Raw genomic sequence first — 23623 nt, forward strand, 5'->3', positions numbered from 1 at the left:
AGCATCATGCTGACTTCATAACATTGTCCTCTGCGCTGCTGATGTCTGACATGTTGTCCACCAACTAGTGCGCTGTTGCTGCAACTGTACTACTGTTGACCCTGCCACTCTCAGCACTGCATCCGTACTACAACTCCCTCTCAAGCGCTGCATCTGTGCTGATGCTAGCACCGCCATTGCTAACACTTCATCTGCACTGCAACTGAAAAACATCCCAAAATATAAACAAGTGTTCAACATAGATGCATCTCGATGTTGAAGATCTGATTGCTGTTAGTCCCATGCTATCCCTTTGAAGCCACTGCGCTACTGCGACTACTACACTGTGCCTTCTTGCACTATTACAACTTTTCACTATGCTACTCAGACTTGGCGTTCTAGCCACTGCATCTGTCGCTCCACACTCCTCTGCTCCAACTGACATTGGTCCATCCCGCTACTTCTGATCTTGGATCTCATAGCAAGGAATTGATCCGAGAGGTGGGATCTTGAAGGATCCTGCCCATCTGTAGCTCTTTCAAACTACAACTCTAAATCAACCCACCTCCCTCCTAGAGGTATCTCGACTGTCATGGCAAACTCCTCCTCCTCGATCTTTACGGGTACAAACCTTAGATCGTGCTTCTCATCTTTGTCCTTCTTCCTGAGAGGACAGTGTGTTGCGTAGTGACTCATTTCACCACACCTAAAGTATTTGATCTTCAAGATGTCCTTCTTCCGCCTTCGCTACTCTTGCTTCCCCTTGGATGCAAGGGCTACATTCTCTTCCTCTTCCTTGGTCTTTGATCCACTGCTGCTGCTTCCGTCAAGCGTACACTTGACTAGATCTCTCCTTAATGTTTCTTGCTTGAGAGCTGCCCACATACTATCCTAGTTTGGCAAAGCTGCCTTGCCTAGAATGCTCTGGACAAAGACTTGCGACTCTTATAAGATTGAGTTTAGGGCCAGTCTCACCATCTGAGAACCTTGAGGTGTAGACCCCACAATTTCTAACACGTCCTAGGTCTCCTGAAGATTCATGAGGAACAAATCAATGCACTACCCCTTTTGCATCTATGCAGTTCCCAATTTCTACTCTAAGTACATCTCCCGCTGCTTGGAAGATCCTTGATATAGTGTTGCCAAGGCATCCCACATCTCCTTAGCAGTCCCTTTGCTAGCGATGTGACATACCACGTGATCCTTTACTCCATCAAGGATCATCTTCTTGGCCTTCGCCATTTCTCCCCTATACTTCTTCATCGAATTTGGATCTGCAGGTAAAACCCACACATTGTCGACGTAGGCCTTGAGAAAATTCTCATCTAGAAGGCACGACATCCTTGCCTTCCAGATCACATAGTTGGATGCCCCATCCAACCTGTCCTGATCTCTCAACTGGCTTCCATCTTTGCCAAATAGAAAGTCGAATGACCTCCTCTCTCCTTAGCACTGCTGTTGGACTAGTCTACGCACTCCCTGCTGGGGTCAGTAAATCTGCTGCCCCTTGTTGTTGCTCAGCGCGTGAGAATTCAGACTTCTTAGCTGGAAGTCCTTTGAGGAAGAATTCCCCCACTGTGCTTCTTCTCTCTTCTAACAATTTTCTGCCCAACAAACTGCATGCTGAAAACTGCGTCCCACCAACTCTTTTCTCAAGCTAAGGCTCTGCGTTGCTCCCTCTGTCTTGTCAAGATTTCGATTTGGAAGTCTTTCCTGTCTATCGAGTCACTCAGAGAGAGACTTTCCTCGAAAATTCAACCTTCCTGGCCTGGACTGCGCAACCCTTTTGGGGATTCGAACTGCTGCATCTTGCAGCTATTCAACCTCCTTCTCTGCTTAGCGTTGGGTTCTCTGGCACTGCTCTTCTTGTCTCACCTGCACTGCTCTGATACCATGTGAAAATTCCTAAACCCGGAATCCATACTGTAGCAACTGATTAAGATTCTCCTATTTGTTAATTACTGAACAAATTATTAACTGCTTCCTACAACAAGTATCGAAACTTAATACACTACAACCTTCACTTAATTAAATTATATGCGGAAACAAGAAACTGAGCAAGAAAGAAAATACAGCACAAGTGACATAGTTGTTTTTGGACAAAAGTCCCTGGGAAAACCCAATGCGGGAAAACCGGTGCAACAATTCTAAGGGTTTTATAATTTATTATTAAGCAGTAATAATTTCCGAATACAACTTTTGGATGCCTTATCGACAATCCAATTATAGAGAATGTCATTGAAAGAGAGATCTGTGAGATTACCTCACACTATCACTGGCAATCCTGATTGATCCAGCCTCTAAATGATTGCCCCTGGCTGCCTTTGTCTAGTGTCTGTGTTAGCCCAACGTCAAACCCTCTGGGGACAACGTCACTCCTCTAGCTGATCGATTTGCTGCCCATGAACTTCGATTTCTGCCTCCAAGTCTCACACCCCGGCTCCCAGCTTTTGAAATCAATTCCTTCAACAAATTTTCGGCCTTCCTTTCAACTTTTGCGCCGCCTTTGCATCAGCGTACATTGCCTTTGCGTGGGCCTGCGTAGCTGTTTATTTGGGGTAGCATCGGATGTGCTCTAGCCATGACAATTGGTGGAGAGGCTAAAGCACATGAGATCTCCAAGACACAGAAATGTTTTAGGCATATTTTAACCGCTTTGGGAGATATTAAAATAATTAATATTTTTAATGTAGTTCCTAAGTCTAAACTTAGGAAAAATAAAATATTAATCGGTATTAATATAAAACTGGGTTAGAAGGTTCCAAAACTCATGGATCAAGCCAAATCTAATCTTAGCCGTTGATTAGAGAATTAATCTCGGTCTTTGATGGACCAATGAGAAAAGTATAAGAGAAGGCTTGAGGGTCAGTTGGCGGACACACTGAGGGAGACCAGTCAGTTCGATTTCTGGAGCAGGGTTAGCTGAGAAATTCGAACTAGTGGTTTGAAGAGCAGCAGGAGGCAGCAAGTACGGAACAGAGAGTCAGGAACAACACCAGGGGAACAACGCAGAGGTTGGAGAGGCAGATGTAGAGGCAACAGACTGTGCAGTCACTGAAGGGCATGCGTGGGTGACGCAGAGAGGCCCAGTGTGGACACAAAGAGGCAGGGGATGACACAGAAGGTCTGGGAGCTACGCAGTGGTCATCCAGGCTGACGCTGAGACTGGGAGAAGTGCTGAAGGATTTTTCTCTCTGTAGGGTAAGCTAGTTTGGCACCCAATTGTACTGAAGAATTGTTGAATAATAAAATCCTCCCTTGCTATGCTGGTTTTCCCACATTGGGTTTTTCTGGGGACTGATTGTCCAAAATATTTGTGTCGATGTGTTAATTCTTATGCATGTGTTTGTGTTTGTATTATGATGTGATATCTGCAACATAATTTATTTTAATGTTTACTGAAGGATTTTCATAAATAACTTATTGGGAAATAAGTAGGTAAAATAAATCAGTTGTTGTAGTGATAGAATTTTCATAGTAGCTCTGCGTCAGCCCCTCTGGCTCTGCGCTGCCACTACTGGATCTCCCTCTGCCTTCTCTGCTGAGTATTCTTCGACTGGGAAATATTTCCTTTCAGATACTACCCCTGCCCCTTACTGCAAAAGCTCACTTCGAATTTCTCACTGACCGCTGCTCTGTTTATTGTCAACAATGTTAGATTCATACCTGGAATTTCTAGCCTTCTTGAATGGTTGTCCTCTTCCTTGATTTCCAACACTCCTTTTATCTATGCTATTAGATTTGCCATTCCTTTGATTTCCATGAGAGGGATTTGGTCGTCGTCCTGGTGAGAGTTCCTTCTATCAGGGCATTCCCTTGCATAGTGACCTGATTTATCGCAAATGTAACATCGTCCTTTTCTTCCGCCCTTAGGTCCTTTTCTTCCGCCCTTAGGTCTAGCCTTTCTTTTTGATTTGGTCCCGGAATTATTTGTTTTCTTAGCATGAGAAGAAAAGGCAGCAGGAGGGCCTTTAGGCATGGGCATTTCTTTCTCTTCTTTCCTTGTTTCTTCTTGAATGCATCTTGCCATTAATTCCTCGAAACTAGGAATTACGTTATCATTGAGAAGAGTAGTTCTCAACACGTACCATTCGGATGGTAATCCTCCAAGGGTTGAGAGTTCCATTTCCCTATCAGTAATAATTTCTCCAATAGATAGGAGATCGTTCTTGATCTCAGTGATTCTTAAGAAATATGCTTGCATGCTCTCATCTTTCCCCTTCTTAATTTCCTTCAACTTATTTCTAAGAAACAAAACTTGATTTGCATCAACTTTAAATAAACTCACCAGTTTATCGTAGATTTCCTTGGAGGTGTTCAGATTGGAGATGTAGGCCGCCAAACGTTTGTCGATAGAGTCCTGGATGATCTTCTTAGCTTTAACTTCCCCGTTGGTCCATTTGTTCCTAGCAGTAGTAGATGCATTTGATGGAGGCTCAACAATTCTGCCTCTCACATGGTCCAACACTTCCTGTTCTTCTAATGTTAGATCGAGAGACATCTTCCATCCGTGGTAGTCAGACTTTTCACGGAGCTTGTCTTTAGCAGGGAAGTGTGTTGAGGACCCCATGAATTGTTTTTGGATAGCTTGCCAATTTTCTCTTTGTGATTGCTCTTGCTCTTGCTTGGGCTTTGTCTTCACCTCAACTCGGATACCATGTTAAGTTATGGTATGTTCTATGCTTAGAGCAGTTTACTTCTTTTTCTTATTATTATCCACAGATTAGCAATCACATGTATATTAAGTAAAGTGTAGATAGAACATTAAATGATCGACAGAAAAACAAGCCAAGACAAGAGACACAAGATGTGGCGGCTAGCCAGGGACAAACCCCAATATGGGGAAACCCTTTGATCAAATCTTCTTTTATCTTCAATAATTCAGTAGAGAGAAATAGTACATAAATCTGATTTACATCAGTAGCAACAAACCCTAGATCAACCCTAAACTAGGGTAGACAATATCTTGCAAACCGACCGTCGGATCAGCTTGATTCCTTCACCAAAAAATGCGGCCTTCTGAGGAGAGTCAGTTCCACCTACAACGCAGTTCTGAGAGAGAGTCTGATGGTCAATGCTGGTCAAACTTCCGATCTGTAGTTGTAGCCCTAAATTCTACGTCCTTCATTCCACACATGTGAGAGAAGAGTCCCTTTCTGCACAATAGGAGAAGAGCCTCTTTTTTGCACAGGAGAGAGAGAGAGATGTGATGAGATGTGTGTGTCCAAATGAGGAAAAGAACCCCTGTATTTATATACAAATGTTGATGATGAATAGATGCGTTTGTTGGGCTTCTGAGTGGTTCACCTTCTCTTGCCGATACATCCTACCCATGCAGTCTGGGACTCATGGGAAGTACCTCTCATCTGGCTAATGAGTATGGAAATGAGGATAGGGAGCATAGTACTACCGATCGACACATTGTGTAGTACCGTACTCCCTATGCTAGGATGTTTGATATTGATCTGGGATCAATGGAGACTGACTTCGGGTTAGTGGAGAGTAGTATGATGCACTCTTGCTTATTGGAGACTGACTTCGGGTTAGTGGAGAATGGTATGATACATTCTCGATCATTTCATCTTCATTATTTCTTCATGGTTCAACAGTGTAAAGAAAAGCAGGGGTGACAAGGATGGTACAGATTGTCAGATGGTTTGGTAGGTGGAGTTCTTCCTAGTTGAGAGGGAGTCTTAAATTTGAAAACTAGGGTCAAACTCCACCGTGGACAACTTATATGATGCAATTGATATTTTTATTGGATCCGTCTTTTCGAGAGGTATAGGATTGATCTAAAGATCATCTCATTCTGACATGTACAAATGGAATTATGAATTTATTTTGTTTATGGACAAATTGTCAAGGTTGGCCAACAATCTAATGTAGGCTCAGAGGCCCAAAAGACAGGTCTATTCATCCTCAACATTGCATATAAATAGGAGCCTCTTGCTCATTTGCTCACTCATCTTCACACACATCTCTCTCTCCTCTGATTGGGTACGTATTTTTGGGCAACCTCTCTCTCCACACGTGCGAATAAGAAAACTGTGATTTTCTATTTGGGCATTGACCGAATTGTAGGAGGGTTTGACCAGTGTTGACTAGGCAACTGTTGACTTGATTTGACTGCGTTTTTCTTGAGGATATTTCTGTTTGGGCAGGTCAAATTTTTGGGCACATAAGTCAAGGCAATCCGAGCTGTTTGACTAGTGTTGACTATAGGAGGGTTTCACCGTAGGTTTGACTTTGTGTTGGCCAAATTTGACTGATTTTTTCGGAACTATTTTGGGTTGATTTAGATGACTATTGGAGGTTGAGTTGACTGGGTTTGACCAAGCTGTTTTGGAGGAGAAGTTCTTCCCTGTTGACCAGCATTGACTTTCTGGTTAGAGATTTTTGTGGCTGCTGTTTGACTGGAAAAATTTGACTTTGATTGGGCAAGTGAATTTTGCATATTGTACTCTCTCTCTCTCTCTCTTTACTGAACTTTTGAAGAATAATAAGAAGAATTGATCAAAGTGTTTCCCCACATTAGAGTTTGTCCACGACTCACACCACATCTTGTGTCCTCTTGGCTTGGCTTGTCTTCTACTATTTTATCTATGTTCTATCTACATTTACTGTCATGTTCATGTGATTGCTAATATGGAAATTGATATTGGGATAATAAGAAAATTGAAGTAAATTTCTCTTAAGCATAAAACATACCATTGTTATCTAACATTAACAGATTTCCTCATTATTGTTTTGTTCATTCCTTGGTTCTTAGTTCATCCTAATAAAATTCTCCCATGTTTGTTGGGTCTGATGTAAGTTTCTTACAACTAGAAGCTTAATCATTCCATGATGGTTGACAACTACAAAAGTCTCTTTGAATTTCCTAACTCTATGTGCACTTTCATGCAAAATAGACTTTAGAAAGAATTGGATATTAAGAGATACCTTCTGCTTTAAGTGTGCCATAAATTTCAGGTGGTGAGCATGAACCACGCAAATCTCCCATCACATGTGATATATCTCTAGGTTATCTATGCTAACTCTCTCCATGGATTTGGAAGTGAATTGGGGTTCTAACCTTGCCCCTTTTTTACCAATTCTTCACCTTCGTCTAGAAATAATTGGGTTGCATATTGTAACAAAATGTGTGGTTCATACCATTTTTCTCCCTGTGTTGCTAACCTTGTGACTTCAGCTACAACCTCCTCAATGACTTCAACATGTAAATTTCTTACAATTGTCATCCCATCATTCAAATTTTGCATAAATTCTAGTGCAATCTCCTTATCGAAGCCTTGTAATCTTTTGAAGCAATGCACCCATTATGTGTGGTTCAAAATTCTATGTGCCTCCTCCTTAGCTCGCAGTCAGTTCGACTCATATCGAATTGAATGGCCTCCTTATCTTGTGTCTACCGCTCACTCTCGTTGTTCAAGGGTGATTAACAGAATTTGCAAAATACCAAAGTTAGTATATCTATATGTTTTACATTCATGACATGGGTTCTGTAACAACTCTTAAATGATGGCAAAGCATACAGATCGGTACAACAAGGTGACATGAAAGACTTGTGAGATCACACCCCCATCCCCCAACTAGTTTAACGATTGTCCTTGACCAACAATCAAATCAGATGTAGTAGAGAGGGAGGGGTCACTTAATCAATCATTTCAAATAATAATTTGAATATAAGATTCGTACCTTCGTATAACTTACCACATAGGACAATGATGTGGCCACCACCAAAATCTCAACATTGATATAAGAGACTGCCTTTTTTGATTGACACGCTTGATAACCCCTTTATAAATATAATGACACTATGATAATTGAACAACAAGGGTATGTGAATTAATATGAAAAACAAAGATTCACGTTCAAACAATATACTCAATCATTGTTATATCAATAAAAATTCCCTTTTATCATCATAGCAAGGCTACAATAAATCCTATTGATGTAAGCAAAGTGGAATAACTTCTAAGGTTCCCACATCCCATAACGTTTCCATATTTTTGAAATGCAAACATCAAAGCATTATGCTTATAAGAAATTTCAAGCCATTCTTTGAAAGCCAAAGTATGGAGTTTATTTCCCTTAGCACTGGCTATAGGACTAACGATGAGAAATGTTGTGTTAATATGCTTTATGTTGTTAAGTTGGTAGCTCAAGGACAAATTCCCTCCATTGGGAAGCCTTCCTCATCCAGAGGAGCGCCTCCTAGCCCTTGGAATAACTTATTTTGGTTAAGGCAAAATATTATTTTTAATGACGGAACCACATGTGCACAAAAATATAGGTCGACTTTAAGCCTACAAATTGGGTCTCCTCCAACGCATGTAAATAGACCTAATTTCACATCACTTTGGAGCATCAAGTCACAACACATCGTCTTTTCTCTCTTGATTTGATTGGTTTGTACAAGTATGAAATTGCAGGGCCGAGTTCACAAATGCGAGGAGGAGAGATTTTTTTTTTGTCTTTGACTAACGTTGACTCTTTTTAGGCATTGTTTGATCAGTGTTGACCAAGGGAAGAAAATGCTTTGTTTGAATTGGTCTTTAACCCGTTCTTGGAGGCCAAGTTGACTAAGATTTGGACCAAACTTTGCTGGGTTGTTTAACCTCTGTTGACCGTATGCTTTGATTGAAGTGGACCTCAAATTTTTTGAAGTTTGACCACAAATTTGATCTCTTTTGACCGAGTTCTTAAATGTTGTTTTGACTAGGTTTGACGGAGTTTGGAAGGCCGAGTTGTTTGATTGCTAACCGAGTTGATTTGGAGGGTGTTGATTGTTGACCATTGACTGTTAAGGCATCTTCGACTATTGTTGACTGCTGTTGAATTTGACCAAAAATTACAGACTTTGAATTTGGATCCGAGTTGACTTTTTGGATAAACTCTCAGTGGATATTAGTTAGTTTAATTAGATAGTCAAATTTGTTGACCTTTGACTCATTGTTGATGAATTGGTATATTGTATCTTTGTGCTACACATTTGATGACAATCTCATAGGAGAAGAATTTGGAAAGAATTTTTCCCCTTGTGGAGTTTTTCCCTAGTATTTGACCAAATCTTGCATCTCTCTTGTTTCATGTTCTTAGTTGTCTTCTATTACATTTGAAATATTATTCTATCTACAGTTGCTTATTGTCATTAGAAGATTTGATTTCTAATTGAATAAGAATTGTTGGAAGTGATTGTGTTAAGCATAGAACATTGGAAAATTAACATGTCTCCCTTTTACTCAAAATAGGTTCACTTCTAGTAAGCTTGTTCAATAATCTTGTAGGTTTGCTTGTATTTATAGCTTCCTTGTAATGTCCTAAACCAAGAAAATTTTGAACAACCCCTCCACATAAAATTTCTACTCATAAACATAAGATTGCCATGTAAAATATAACATATAAAATGCATGCAATTTGATAATACGATAAGAAAAAACAATCTCATCTTTATTATAATATAAGAACCGGGGTTTCACATGCTGAAAAAATAGCTGAGATAGCTGGCCTCAACAGATCTGCAACAATTCCACAATGGACCTCCCAAAACAAACTGAAAGACAATAAACTTCTGATCTGAAATGTTCATATGTTAAAACTAATGTAGAATTGATTATGCCATTATCGAATAGAATGTTAACTGAAAGCGCTGAAAACCGTGAGAACTGCTTGAGAATAAGACTCTATGACAGATGATAAAACATACACAAGATGCAAAACAGAAGTGAAAGCAACAAAAACACATTGATACCAAACAACAAAATTAATTACGGAGTTCGTCCCTGATGGACTACATCTCCGGGTCCGCTTTCAAGATGGGCGACTGCTTTATTAGGATTGAAACCAAGGAGGTCGATTACACAACAATTTTACCAAAATGAATGTGCACGCAGGCACTTCTGGTCATTGTCATGAGAAAGCTCTCTGGACCAGCTTTCCAACGCCTATCACGGTTTCCAATTCCGACTCCCGATACTCTTGTTACACTGAAAACAAAACAACCTCTATCCCTCCAGAACCTGCACATGAAACTCAAAACCACTCTCCCCTCTTCTTCAACGAGCAAAACATCCTTTTAACACCTCCCAGGTGCATTCGAACTCCTTCCACCAAGTTTAGGAATGCATTTGATCTAATTTGGGTTCTTGGGCCTCGGTCTATCCATGTCTTGACACCTTAGGAACACTTTACAAGATCATCGCACTAGTTTAGAACAAAACTAACAACAAAAACCCATAAATAAACCTTATAATAAATTCAAAACCGTTGGCGGCTTGTTGACCGGGCGGAGGAGGTTGACCGCCTGCATGTGAACATGGTGGTCTAACCATTGACATACACTTGGTGGCTTATCTTGACGGTTGTGGTCGGCCATGTGAACACATATCTCCGACGTGGTTATCCAGGGGACGGTTCTGGTCCGTTGTTTGAAAACCTGACGGTTAATCCAGACTCCACTCACATGTCAACTGTTCGATGCAACTATGGTTAGGCCTGTTCCGAGCAGTTAACTCCTGCGGTTAGGGATTGCGGTCATAGTTCTGACATCTATGTTGTTCATATGAATGATCAATCCTCTCCACTTGAAAGCTTTTGGACCACACAAGTTTGACTATAGAAATAGTTGGTGAGGGTAGAGCTCCCTCACTCTCCACCTTGCCCTGATGATGTACCAATACATTCGATCAATCACTTGAAAGCGATGACCTTGATGATGCTGACCATGGTACATTTTGGATTGGTGGCCTGTTCCATCCATCTACAATATGAAAAACTTGCGACAATGGTTAAACAACCTGTTGTGAACATGACAATTGATTTCTTTCCACAAAATACCATGAGTTAGTGATTCATAATCATCTTTGAAAAAAATTTCTACATGATATTGTTCAATACCATTGACATGTATTAACAATCTATATTGCGGAATGACAGAGACAATCAAAGACATTTTTGACATCAAACCAGCTATTTGACTTGACATACTTTCCTGCTTCCTGGTTACTAAGTGAAATTGTTGCCATAAACCCATCAAACTGTGAGGTGAAAGTTGCTGCAACTTAGTTTGATTTTGAAAGTATTGAAATGGTTGTTGATTTGTTTGAATCACTGTTTCTTCATTTATTAAATGTTGTTTCCATTGATTAGCACTTTCCCCTGATGCATAAGTTTCCCTTAAATACTTTGACACTACTTTAGAAAAGGCTTTGATATGAAAACAAATGGGCTTCCTCTCCACTTGAAAAGAGGCTTCCAAACTGTTTGAAACATGAATTGGTGACAAAATACAAGAGAATTTTAACATTGACTTTCCCCAATACTGACCTGCATCCCTGTAACTGATAATTTCCATACTTGGACTGAATTGATTCATTCTGACATTAGGAAGAGGAGATTTAGACATCAATTGTAATTCATGTTGTATTCCCTACTTATGGGTAAGATGTTTGGTTTCTTTAAATAGAATTGGAAAATTTTTTACTTCTTTGATCAAACTATCTTTAAGCTGAGACTAATAACTTGAACAAACTTCCCGTCGATTCTTATGTTGTTCCTTTACACACATGATTATAAATCTTTTATTTGAACATATTAATCACTTCATCTGATTAGAAACAACTAAATTCAAGTGATTTTTGTTTTGATGTACCCTGACAATAAATTCAACCCCATCTTTCTTAAGGTGATATTTATGCTCCTTTCTATAAAACAATGCATCACGATCATAAAGATAAGGACTTCCTAAGACAACTCCACATATGTCTACTGGAACCACATCTAATTCCACTTCATCAATGTAATTCGTTGTAATGACAAATCTCGACATTGCTTTGTGATTTTTATCCGAGTTGATTTATTTAGCCATCCTAATGGGTAAGGTTTTGGATGATTCCGTGTCTCCAAACCCAAATTCTTAACTAAATATTCAGATATTAAATTAGCCTGTGATTCATTGTCAAACATTGTATCTATCTCTGTGTGCTTAGAAGTTATCCTTATTTTAAACAATTCAACTCTTTTATCCTCATTTGAAGGATTTATGTTTGATGAAGATGCAATAGTATTCGAACTTAAGCCAATGTCAGAAGTTTTCCCTGTCGTAACCATGGAAGTTATCCTCCTTTCATCACCTGAATCTGAAACTAGATCCTGTTGGACTGCTGTAATTTCCTTCTTTTCATCCTTCTCCTTAAGGAAATTTTTGGGCTTAAGTTCTGGATGAAGTTTCTAACACTTAGATTCATCATGACTGATTCTCTGCCAATGAGAACAAGTAGGTCTTTCCTTTTCAGATATCGCTGATTTCTTTCTCTTCGAATTGTTCTTCCCTTTACTATCATTGGAATCTTTGGTTTCCAACCCTTTGGATAATTGCGATGAAAACTTGAATGGTCTACCACCTGATTCAATATGTATGGCCTGAACACACACTTCATCAAAAAAAGGTAACTCAAATTTTATGTCAAGTTTTAAAAGAGATGTTTTCTTAGGTTTCTTTTCTGTTTCAGATTCTGCACTGGAAGAAGAAGAAGATGATGATGGAGATGATGGAGGTGAAGGTGGTTTATCAGCCTTGCCTTTACCTTTGTTCTTCTTCGATGTCTTTGAAGAAGAAGCTGCATCTCTCGCCTTCTTGTCTTCGTAAAGTTCTCCCAACATCTGTTACATAGTCAAGAATGCTTGCTGAAACTGTTCATCACTCATCTTAATTTCAGTATTTTCACCTGCATCAGATCCTATCATGGTCGACTTATGAACGACTCGTCGCTTTCCAATCTCTGGATCAATCTGCTCAAGGATTCCTTCTCCATGTTGAGACTTTGACCTAATTAAAATTCAATGGAAAATTCTACAAATGAAACCTACTCTGATGCCAAATTATATGATCCGGAATGTTCATATGTTAAAATTGATGTAGAATTGATTATGCCATTAATGAATAGAATGTTAATTGAAAGTGCTGAAAACTGTGAGAACTCCTTGAGAAGAAGACTTTACGACAGATGATAAAACATACACAAGATGCAAAACAGAAGTGAAAACAAAAAAAACACAACGATACCAGACAACAAAATTGATTATGGAGTTCGTCCTTGATGGACTACATCTTTGGGTCCGTTTTCAAGATGGGTGACCACTTTATTAGGATTGAAACCAAGGAGGTCGATTACACAACAATTTGACCGAACTGAATGTGCACACAGGAACTTCTGGTCACTGTCATGAGAAATCTCTCTTAACCAGTGTTCCATCGCTTGTCATGGTTTCCAATTCCGACTCCCGATGCTCCTGTTACACTGAAAAGAAAACAACCTCTATCCCTCTAGAACCTGCACATGAAACTCAAAACAACTCTCCCCTCTTCTTCAACGAGAAAAACATCCTCTTAAAACCTCCTAGGTGCATTCGAACTCCTTCCACCGAGTTTAGGAATGCATTTGACCTAATTTGAGTTCTTGGGCCTCGGTCTATCCATGTCTCGACACCTTAGGAACACTTTAGAAGGTCATCGCATTCGTTTAGAACAAAACTAACAACAAAAACCCATAAATAAACCTTATAATAAAGTCAAAACCGCTGGCGGCTTGCTGATCGGGCGGAGGAAGTTGACTACCCACCTGTGAACAGGGCGGTCTAACCATTGACATACACCTGGTGGCTTATCCTGACGGTTGCAGTGGACCATGTGAACACATATATCTCTGACGCGATTATCCAGGCGACGTCTGCGGTTTGAAAACTTGATGGTTAATCCAGACTCCGCTCACATGTCAACTGTTCGACGCAGCTACGGTTAGGCCTGTTCCGAGCGGTTAGTTCCTGTGGTTAGGGATTGTGGTCATAGTTATGACATCTTTGATGTTCATATGAACAATGGTTCCTAGGCAGTTAAGGTTCACGGTCTAGGACTGTGTATAGTTTGTTTGTAAATGTTTTTGTAATGTTTTATATGCAAAGGCCGAGAGGTATTACAAGGTTTTATGTATTGTTTTAACACATAGGTTTGCATTGTAATATGTTTCGATAGGTTTAGAACTTAGGTTAAAAGGTTTAGGACTTAGGTTTTATGTTTGTTAATGCGTTTTAATGTATGTTTAATACATGTTTTAACGCATACAGGTAATGTATTAGGGTGTTAGGTATTTAGGTTTTTGATGTTTTCCTCCATAGCTTTTAGGGCAAGGGTTTAGGTTAATTTTAAAAAATAACCTACATCAAATCGTCACAAAGTGAAATTCACGATAATCGTAACATGGTGACGACAACCAAACCCAGCAAAAATGATGACAAACCCATGTCGAAACTAAATCCTGCAAAGTGGACAACAACCACATGTCGACAACCCAAATTCTACGAGGTAGATGACAAACATATGTTAACGACCAAATCCTGGCGGAACTGACGACAACCACATGTCAACAACCAGGTACAAAACCATATCACCATGAAAACCATTAACATCACCTTAAGAACCTGAACCATAAACAACACTGTCGAAATTGAAAGATACCAGAGTGAATTGCGTGACGACACTGAACTGCCTAACTGATCTGACGATGATCCTCCTGGATCAACTGCAACCTATGAAACCTGAATGGATCCACCAAGGGAAGAGATGGGTTCTTTCGCACTCCACTGAATCACCCGAGGGTTTCCTTCTTGGGGCTACTGCTGAAGTAGAGATCCATGTTCTCAAACCTCTCCACAAGAAGAAATCTCAAATCTAAGATGTCTCCAAATGATCTCCTCCTCCCTGTTTATAGATCTGATGGATAAATATCCAAGCCTCTAGAAGCATCTTATTTTATTATTTTATTATTATTCTAGAAGCTCCTCTATTGACTTTATCTTAAGTGACCTTTAATTTTATTTTATTTCACTTAAGTCAATTTTGGCCCTTTTTCTCCAATTAGTTATTTTATCTTAATTAAATGACTAATTAAAGTCATTTTTAGCTAAGGAAAATAGAAAATCGCCCACCATACTCACTTCGGCCACTGAAAGTCTCTTCTCAGCATCCCATCCTGTAGATCTTCTTATTCCGGTTCCAACGAGCTATTGCACTGAGGTGTTCCATCAATTAATCTCACCAGAATGCCACCTCGGTCATAATTAAATAAGTTATGCCCAATAATAACGTTGATTTCTGAAAGTTGTCAGAATGCGATAGAATGAAAGGAAAACTGTGCGGATGATAGAATATGCCAAGAGAATCAAATCCCATAAAAACCTCCTCAAAACTCCATCAGGACCTTTGATGACATAAACCTGCTCCACTGACCTGGCCATCTCCTGCCTTAGAAATCCACCCTGACTGTACTATAAAGAAGAATAAAAATGGGGACATGACATTCCTTATATATGTGTGTGTGTGTGTGGAAGATGGATGGTATGAGAGTTTATTTACCAAGCATGGAGAGTTTATTTACCAAGCACGGTACTTCACTTCTTAATTTGGGATTTTGAGCACATCTTTCACCATAGTCTCTTTGTATTTGCTAATTTAATGTGAAGTAAGATGGAGCATTTCACAGGATAACACAAAACTTCTATATAGTCAATAATTCCTATGTTGTTTTTTTAACTAATTTGAAATGAGTCATTACCATTCAAATATTGGAAGTTCAATGATAATGCAACCTCCCCTCAACTGATTGCACATTTATCAATCCAAATAAATTCCACATTTCCCGTTTATACATATAATGGCACCACAACTTTTGAAATGCGTGCTATAAACCTTCAATAATAACCAACATATCCAAGGAAAGCACATATCTCTTTTAGTGTTTGAGGAATAGGGACCTTGAGAATTACCTCAATTTTCGCTGGGTCCACCTGAATGCCTTCAATAGAGATAAAATGTCCCAAAAATACGCCCTCTGTCATTAACATATGATAGTTCTCATGAATGAGATATAGCTTGGTCAATATACATATGATGAAGACTTTCTCCAGGTTATTCAAAGCTTCTTCAAGTTCATCACCATAAGGTGTGAAATCATCCATATAAATTTGAAGTTCATCATTAACTAAATCAAATAATATTCCTATAACTTCTCTTTGAAAGGTTGCGGGTGCATTGCAAAGACCAAATGGGAGAAATCAGTATGCAAATGTTCCCCACGAGCAAGTAAATGCAGTGTTATCTTGGTCTTCTGGAGCAATTTGGATTTGGTTATACCCACTGAATCCATTCAGAAAATAAAAATATTTCTTTCCGTAGAAGGTATCGAGGACTTGATTGATAAATGGAAGAGGGAAGTGGTTTTTATGAGTAGCTTTATATAATTCTTGTTAATTTTAGGTATGTTCTATGCTAGAGCAATCTATTTCAATTTTCACAGTTAGCTCCATATCTTTTCCAGATTAGCAATCACATCAGCACTAAGATAAACTGTAGATAGAACATAAGCATAAATCGCAGAAGACAAGCCAAGACAAGAGGACACAAGATGTGGCACTAGCCAAGGACAAACCCCAACGTGGGGAAACCCTTGATCAATTCTTCTTTTATGTTCTTCAAAGTTTAGCAGAGAGAGTGAGATAGTACATTTACAACAGAGGTCAATTTACAACAGAAGTCAACACTTTGACTTATCTAGGTATGAGCATATATCATCTCCTATAATGATGATACATGAGATCAGTTGAAGACATTCTGCTTCAACTGATTCTCCGAGGTGATGGCTTCACCTAACATAGTGTTGCAGCATGTACTCATGTTGCACCCGTCATTGTGCTACACCTAGTCACTGAGCTGCTCCCCTCTGCTCCCATCATCATGCTACTCCTTACTAATGTGCCCATCATGCTGTCTCATTTATCATCATGCTGCTGCTATATTTCTGTTGCTTCATCATACAACCATATGTATATAAGCCTTAGCTGCTTGCTATGGCTTGCAGCCTAGCAAAGCAGCTAGGCTATAGTTCCAAATTCCTAGACCCAAGGTAGCAACTTAGCCCTCTAACTTCTAATCTGATGACAACTGCTCCTAAACGTATCTCATCCAAGTTACTGTCATATACAGTCATATTAAGGATCACTTTTATGCACTAAGGTCACTATCATATATGAAATTTCTATCATGGATAAACTGTATCACATATCACTGTAACATATTTGATCAAAATCCTTGTCATATAACCATATGTCTCTGCCATACAAACATTCATAACTGTAATGTGAGCTGAGCCATATTAAATACAATTCAAGTCCACTGTAGTGTGATGCGATGCCAGGGATAGAGAAAATTCGAGCCACATAAATTTCGTGCCACAGAGAATATAGTGACCTTGCTGCTAAGATTAGAACCTTAGATATATATAAACCATGAGCTTCTAAAATTGCATGTCTCAGAGATCATTAACGTGCCACTATAATTCGTATGCATGCGTATATTAACATGCCACTGTAATTCAAATGCGTGCCTAAGAGTATATTAGCATGCCACTGTAATTCGAATGCGTGCGTATATTAGCGTGCCATTGTAATTCAAAAGCGTGCCTCAGAGTATATTAGCGTGCCACTATAATTCCAATACGTGCATATATTAGCGTGTCACTGTAATTCAAGAGAGTCTTGGAGATATTCGAACCACAAAGCCTTAGAGATATTCAAGATAGAAATGCGAGCCTTAGATGAGCACTGAATCTCTTTATTTTCTACGTGTAGATCTCCTCATAAGCCTGCGACTTACTGCGGCTAGGGAATTACTGCGGCTAGGGCATCACCTGTGGCTAGGGCATCATCTTCGGCTAGGGCAACATCTTTAGTCTAGTGCATCCTCTTAGTGTCTCTCCTTCACCCAAAACCCAAAGACGTGGAGAGGAGGAGCTCACATGAAGAGTATATGTGTCTCAAATGACTTCAAGTCCTCTCTTATTTATACTAAAACATAGATGATGAATAGACATGACTATTAGGCTTCTGAGCCTAATCAAGTTGTTGGCCGACTTGACAATTTGTCTTATAACACAAATAAATTCATAACTCCATGAATACTTATTGGAATTGGATGATCTTTAGATCAATCCTACACCTCTCGATGAGAGGGATCCAATAAAAATATGAGCTGCCATAAATAAGATGACCCACATGGAGTTTGGCCCTAGTTGCCAATTTTAACATTCCCTCTCAACTAGGGAGAACTCCATCCGCTGATTCATATGTCCAGCTGTACTATCTCTGCCATCAGTGCCCTGCACTGCTCTGCTCTGCTTTGCTCAGCTCTACTTTGCTTAGCTCAGCTCTACTAAGCTCTGCGGTGCTTAGCTCTGCTCTGCTCAGCTCAACCATGAAGAAGAATTGATCGAGAATGTCTCATAACATTCTCCACTGACCCGAAGTCAATCTCAGAGTGTGTACCAGTGGTCCCAGACCAGTCCTCTATTGACCCGAAGTCAGTTTCAGAGTATGTACCACTCTCACTGGTCCCAGACTAGTATCATTGATCCCAAATCAATGAAGGTGATCCTAGCATAGGGAGTACAGTAGATACAATGATGCATCCATCGGTACTACTATGGTCCCTATTTTCATTTTCCTGCTGGTTGATCAGATGAGAGGTACTTCCTATGAGTCTCGGATTGCATGGGTAGGATGCCCCGATAAGAGAACTAATCATCCTGTCCATAGGAGAGCGAATCATCTTGTCCCACAAGAGAGCGAATCATCTTGTCCACAGGAGAGTGAATCATCTTGTCCATAGGAGAGCGAATCATTCTGTCCCACAAGAGAGCGAATCATCTTGTCCACAGGAGAGTGAATCATCCTATCTACAGGAGAGCGAATCATCTTGTCCCACAAGAGAGCGAATCATCTTGTCCACAGGAGAGCAAATCATCCTGTCCACAATCGCCATGGAGAACACATCATCCAGGCCCACAGGAGAACTAATCATCCTATTCCATAGTCGCCACAGGGTGTCACAGGGGAAGGTTGAACCTTTTACCCTGTACCAAGTGCACCAACAGGGGATGGTGAGTCACCCTGTGGTCATGTGTCACTCCAATAAGTACCCCGCGCCCCCCTGGAGCTCCCAGAGCTCAGTACATCATACTCGACCCTCATCGGAGGGTTTCTAAACGACACCAAGTCGTTCTCGGAAAGTCAGGAATTTGACCTTTCCTAGGGGATTTGTTAGAATGTCGACGACCTATTCATCTGTACTGATATGTTGGAGCCTTATTTCTCCTCGCTGCACCATATCTCGAATATAGCGGTACCTGATATCGATATGCTTGGAGCGATCATGAAATACAGGATTTTCTGATTAACGGATCCCGCTTTGATTGTCACATAGAATCATGGTGGTATCCAATGTAAATCCAAATATCTCATTGAAGAGCTTTCACAACTAGACTGCCTCACAGGAGGCCATGCTAGTGGCAATATACTTTGCCTCAGTGGTGCTCAAAGCCATCGACTTCTGCTTCCTGCTAATCCAGGATATTGAATCAGATCGCAAGGAGAAACAACACTCGGAGGTGCTCTTACGGTCCACCACACTCCTTGCCCAAACAACATTCGAATAATCATGCAGTTTCATATTTCGGACAGTGTATCTCAATCCATGAGAGATTGTGCCCCGAAGATATCTCAGAAGATTCTTGGCACCAATCCAGCGAGGCTCAACCAAATATGAGCTCACCATGTTAACTGCGAAACATATGTCCGGACGAAAGTTCACCAAGAACATCAACGCGAATGAGTTTATGAAACTCAGAGGCATTTCCCAAATCTGGTCCAACATCACTACCATATAACTTCTGAAAGTTAAGATCCTCGAGGTAGTCACAGGCTTGCTGTTTATCATTCCACATCCGGAATCCAATTCCCTCTTACTTTTTCAAATGAGAGGGTCTGCACCTGTCAGAAATAGGTCGTCCTCATAAGGTGTTGGTATGAGAGGTCTATCATCCACAACCTTCGGGTAATGGTTTGGATCGGTTTCACTCCTAGTGAATCTCAGCTTCATCTAATAGTTATCAGTCCTCTCATACTACGCCTGGGGAGTTTTGCTTCAAGCCATAGAGGGCTTTCTTCAACCTGCATACGTGAGATTCTTGATCATCAATCTCAAACCCCTCGGGTTGTTCCAAAACTGTGGACCTGCTACATGAGGGGAATGGTCCCCTTGTAAGATTTTCCTTTGGTACATGTACCTTCACGCTCTTCTTGAATTCAGGCATCCCTGTCACCATCTAATTTATAGACCTTCGGTGCTATGTGTCAATGGACATGGTCCCCAGTGGACTTCCTGCAACTTGATACAACCTTGAACTCAAAAACATCTTTGAAAATTCTATTTTCAAACATGTACCTTTCCATCGATGAGTGCCAATCTGTAACTTTTGACTTCCATTGCCGAAATGGACACCGGGTTCTTCTTGCAGCCAGGTACATAAAAGAGATTCTATAAATGAATTGAGTTACCCTCATTCAATTGGGGGGTAACATTCCCTACACCCTTTCCAGGATAGGTGGCACCGGCTCCAAGAATAATCCCTCGATTGTTTCCATCTCTACCAAATTAGAGAGTGCACCTCACTATCCGATGAAGTGCCTTGAAGCACTATAATCAATAAGCCGGATTCCCAAAGAATATGAAGGAGAGGGCCAATACAAAATAACGCTTCCTTCTCTTATCAGAAACAACATTTGATTCTTCATACCTAGGGTTCCTTGCTTTCTATGAAGAGTCGGCGATTTCCTTGATGACCTGCATCACCTGTCATTCCTTTGATCATTGAAGATGTCCCTGGAATGATTGTTATTATCATCAAGTGATGTGTCCCTACCATTCAGACACTCCTTCGCATAATGGCCGAACTAGTTATCTGCCTTTCCTTCCACCTTGAGATCCGGTCTTCCGATGAAGTGATCTTTAGGTAGGCCATATAACGCTCCGCCATTCTCATGATATTCTCTGCTTCGACTTCACCCTTGGTGAATTTGAAGAGGGATGAGGAATCCAATGATCCTTTTATCCTTTCCCCACTGTCTTCTGATGCACCAAATTCCTGTGCTCAATCCAATTAGATTACAATCAATAGCGTAAAAACAATACAAACAGAAAAATCTTGTTTATCCCTAAAAATGTCGGAATGCTGAAATGAAAATCCTGTTTCAACTAAATATGGGAACTGAATTCTTTCGATCCATTCATACAGGGCGCAGCCCATCCAATTCTTTTCGCCCTCTCTAATAGATACAAACCACTGTTTTTAACAAAAAAAACATTTGCAACATATCTACGTTGCATTCCGTTGCAATTTACAAATGACATCAAAACATTTGCAGATTGATCCAAGTCTGATGTAATAGATCCACTGTTTTCCAATTAACACAGTTATCATACGTGTATATGGGTTGACCGATATACAATACATTACAACGCCATTTGTTTTCAAAATCGGTGGTCACACCATAATTTAACATATAAATATATCGATTTTCCAGATTCCATGCAATTTGACCGGGATCGCTCACGAGAGTCTGGCATTAATACACTCCGTTGTATTAATTTTCGGAGGATTTCAATTCGCTGAACCTTTAATTACCACAGCTAACACTCCACATCAAACTCTGATGTGCAACTTCGGGGATTTGCGTTTGCAAATTTTCGGTGTTCTGATTCGATCCGAAATCGGATTCGGTAATGCTGGTTCACAAAAATGAACCTTAACGCTTGATCCGACGCCTCAACGATTTTAATTCAACTTATCTCTGTTCAAATGGATTTCATATGCTCACTTAACTATCCAGAATTCCTTCACAGGGATCTTTAAAATTAAAACTGAAATGAAATCACATTAATCAACAATTAAACACAGAATTCAACACATAATCTTTTCCCAATTCTTCATACATCATTGCGCACAATATGAACTTGTTAATAAAACATAAACTCTGCGTTTTTCAATTACATAAAAAAAACTGACTTCTATTACACACAACACACGGCTTTCAGTATCTTCTGAGCTCGCGCTCTCCAAGATCACACACCAAAACTAACTCTCTCTCTCCACGAAGAAAAATCTCTTCGTTTTATTACCACTGTCTACCCTTTACCCTCTAACTACTCGATACATAATCTTCTAAATATAAAAATTCTAACAATAAAACTCCTATCTATTTGTGCTCTCTTACACCTGTTATAACAATATTATCAATAAGATAGACACAATTATTTATGAAGTCGACCTCTTTAGCAAACTAGATTTTAACACACAACGATGAATTTCACCCTGTCAGGCCACAACATGTGGACAATTTTCCACATTGCTGGCCAGTTCCGATGCTCTTGCATCAGACTCCCGGGGAAGAAAAGATTTGTCCTTCAAACTTTTAAGACTTACTCCATATTTCTGCAATTTAGCTGCTGTCAATCAACTGGAATCTTCCATTGGTTGCTCTTTCCACTTGACCAAACACTGATAGTGAGTCTGACTCTTGGTTTTCTTTGGCTCTTTCTTTTTCCTTTTTCCTGCTTTGGGCTTTAGTTTGTTATGACGTCTCCTTGTGGTTCTTCTTTTGGCTTTTTGTATAAGCACTAATCTGTAATACATGACTAAATCATCTGTTTGGAATTTCTTTTTCCGTCTCTTCATATCTGCTCGTTGTTTGTTTTTGCTACTGCATTCCTGCCATCTACTTTTGAAATCTCCCTCAAATATGCTTCTAGGAGTTAGCCATTTCATAAATACTTGGATTTTCTTCAGATTCAATTTCAACTTTTCTTTAGAGACTGCATATTCCTCCAAACCTTCATTCATCAATCTGATGGTGATTTTATATAAGGCTCGAGAATCTGTACTCATGTGCCTTTCAACTTCTTCCTTCAGACTGAGTACTGTTGGCATAGTACATGGATTAAGGCTTCCACTGATTAGCCATTTATCCATCAACTCTTGTGTTCCAGTATTTTCTTGCATTACCCTGTAGGCTACTTTATTCGACAAACTGACTCCAGGTATTAGATCAATATGATGACTAATACTCCTGATCGGCAACAACTCATCCACAACAATATCAGCACAATCATTCAATAAGTTCTGAATTTATTCAGGCAAATCTTCTAAATTTGTAGAAGTTAAAATTACCTTGGGTTTTCCAATATTAGCAAAATGCATATTCTTACCCTTCTCATCTTCCTGCAACAGGGTCTTCTCATTCATCAACGTAACGCTGTTTCCAAGTGCTTATTTATTATCTTCAGCTTTCAACGGCAGTAGTGTATGCTTATTCCCATCTTTCTCCAAAGTATAATTATTTCTTCTGCCATCATGTATGGCATTTCGGTCAAACTGCCAGGGCCTTCCAAGCAATATGTGACATACATCCATCGGCATTATATCACATAAAATAACATCCTGATAAGTACCAATTTGAAATTCAACTTTACATTGTTCAGTTACAAAAATTTGATGGCCTTTCTGGAGCCACGATACTTTATAAGGAGTGAGGTGTACTGTCCTTTCCAACTTCAACTTATCCACCATCTCTGTAGAAATAAGATTGTCAGTACTACCACTATCAATTACCAATTTGCAACACTTACCCTTGGACTTGCATACAGTTCTGAATAAAGTCCTTCTTTGAACTGGTTCTTTGGCTTCCTTAGCTTCTTCCA

This window comes from Pinus tabuliformis, chromosome 4_1 (genome assembly GCF_031772625.1).
Source record: "Pinus tabuliformis cultivar Carrire ecotype Pingquan chromosome 4_1, CPIR1, whole genome shotgun sequence".
NCBI classification, from domain to species: domain Eukaryota; kingdom Viridiplantae; phylum Streptophyta; class Pinopsida; order Pinales; family Pinaceae; genus Pinus; species Pinus tabuliformis.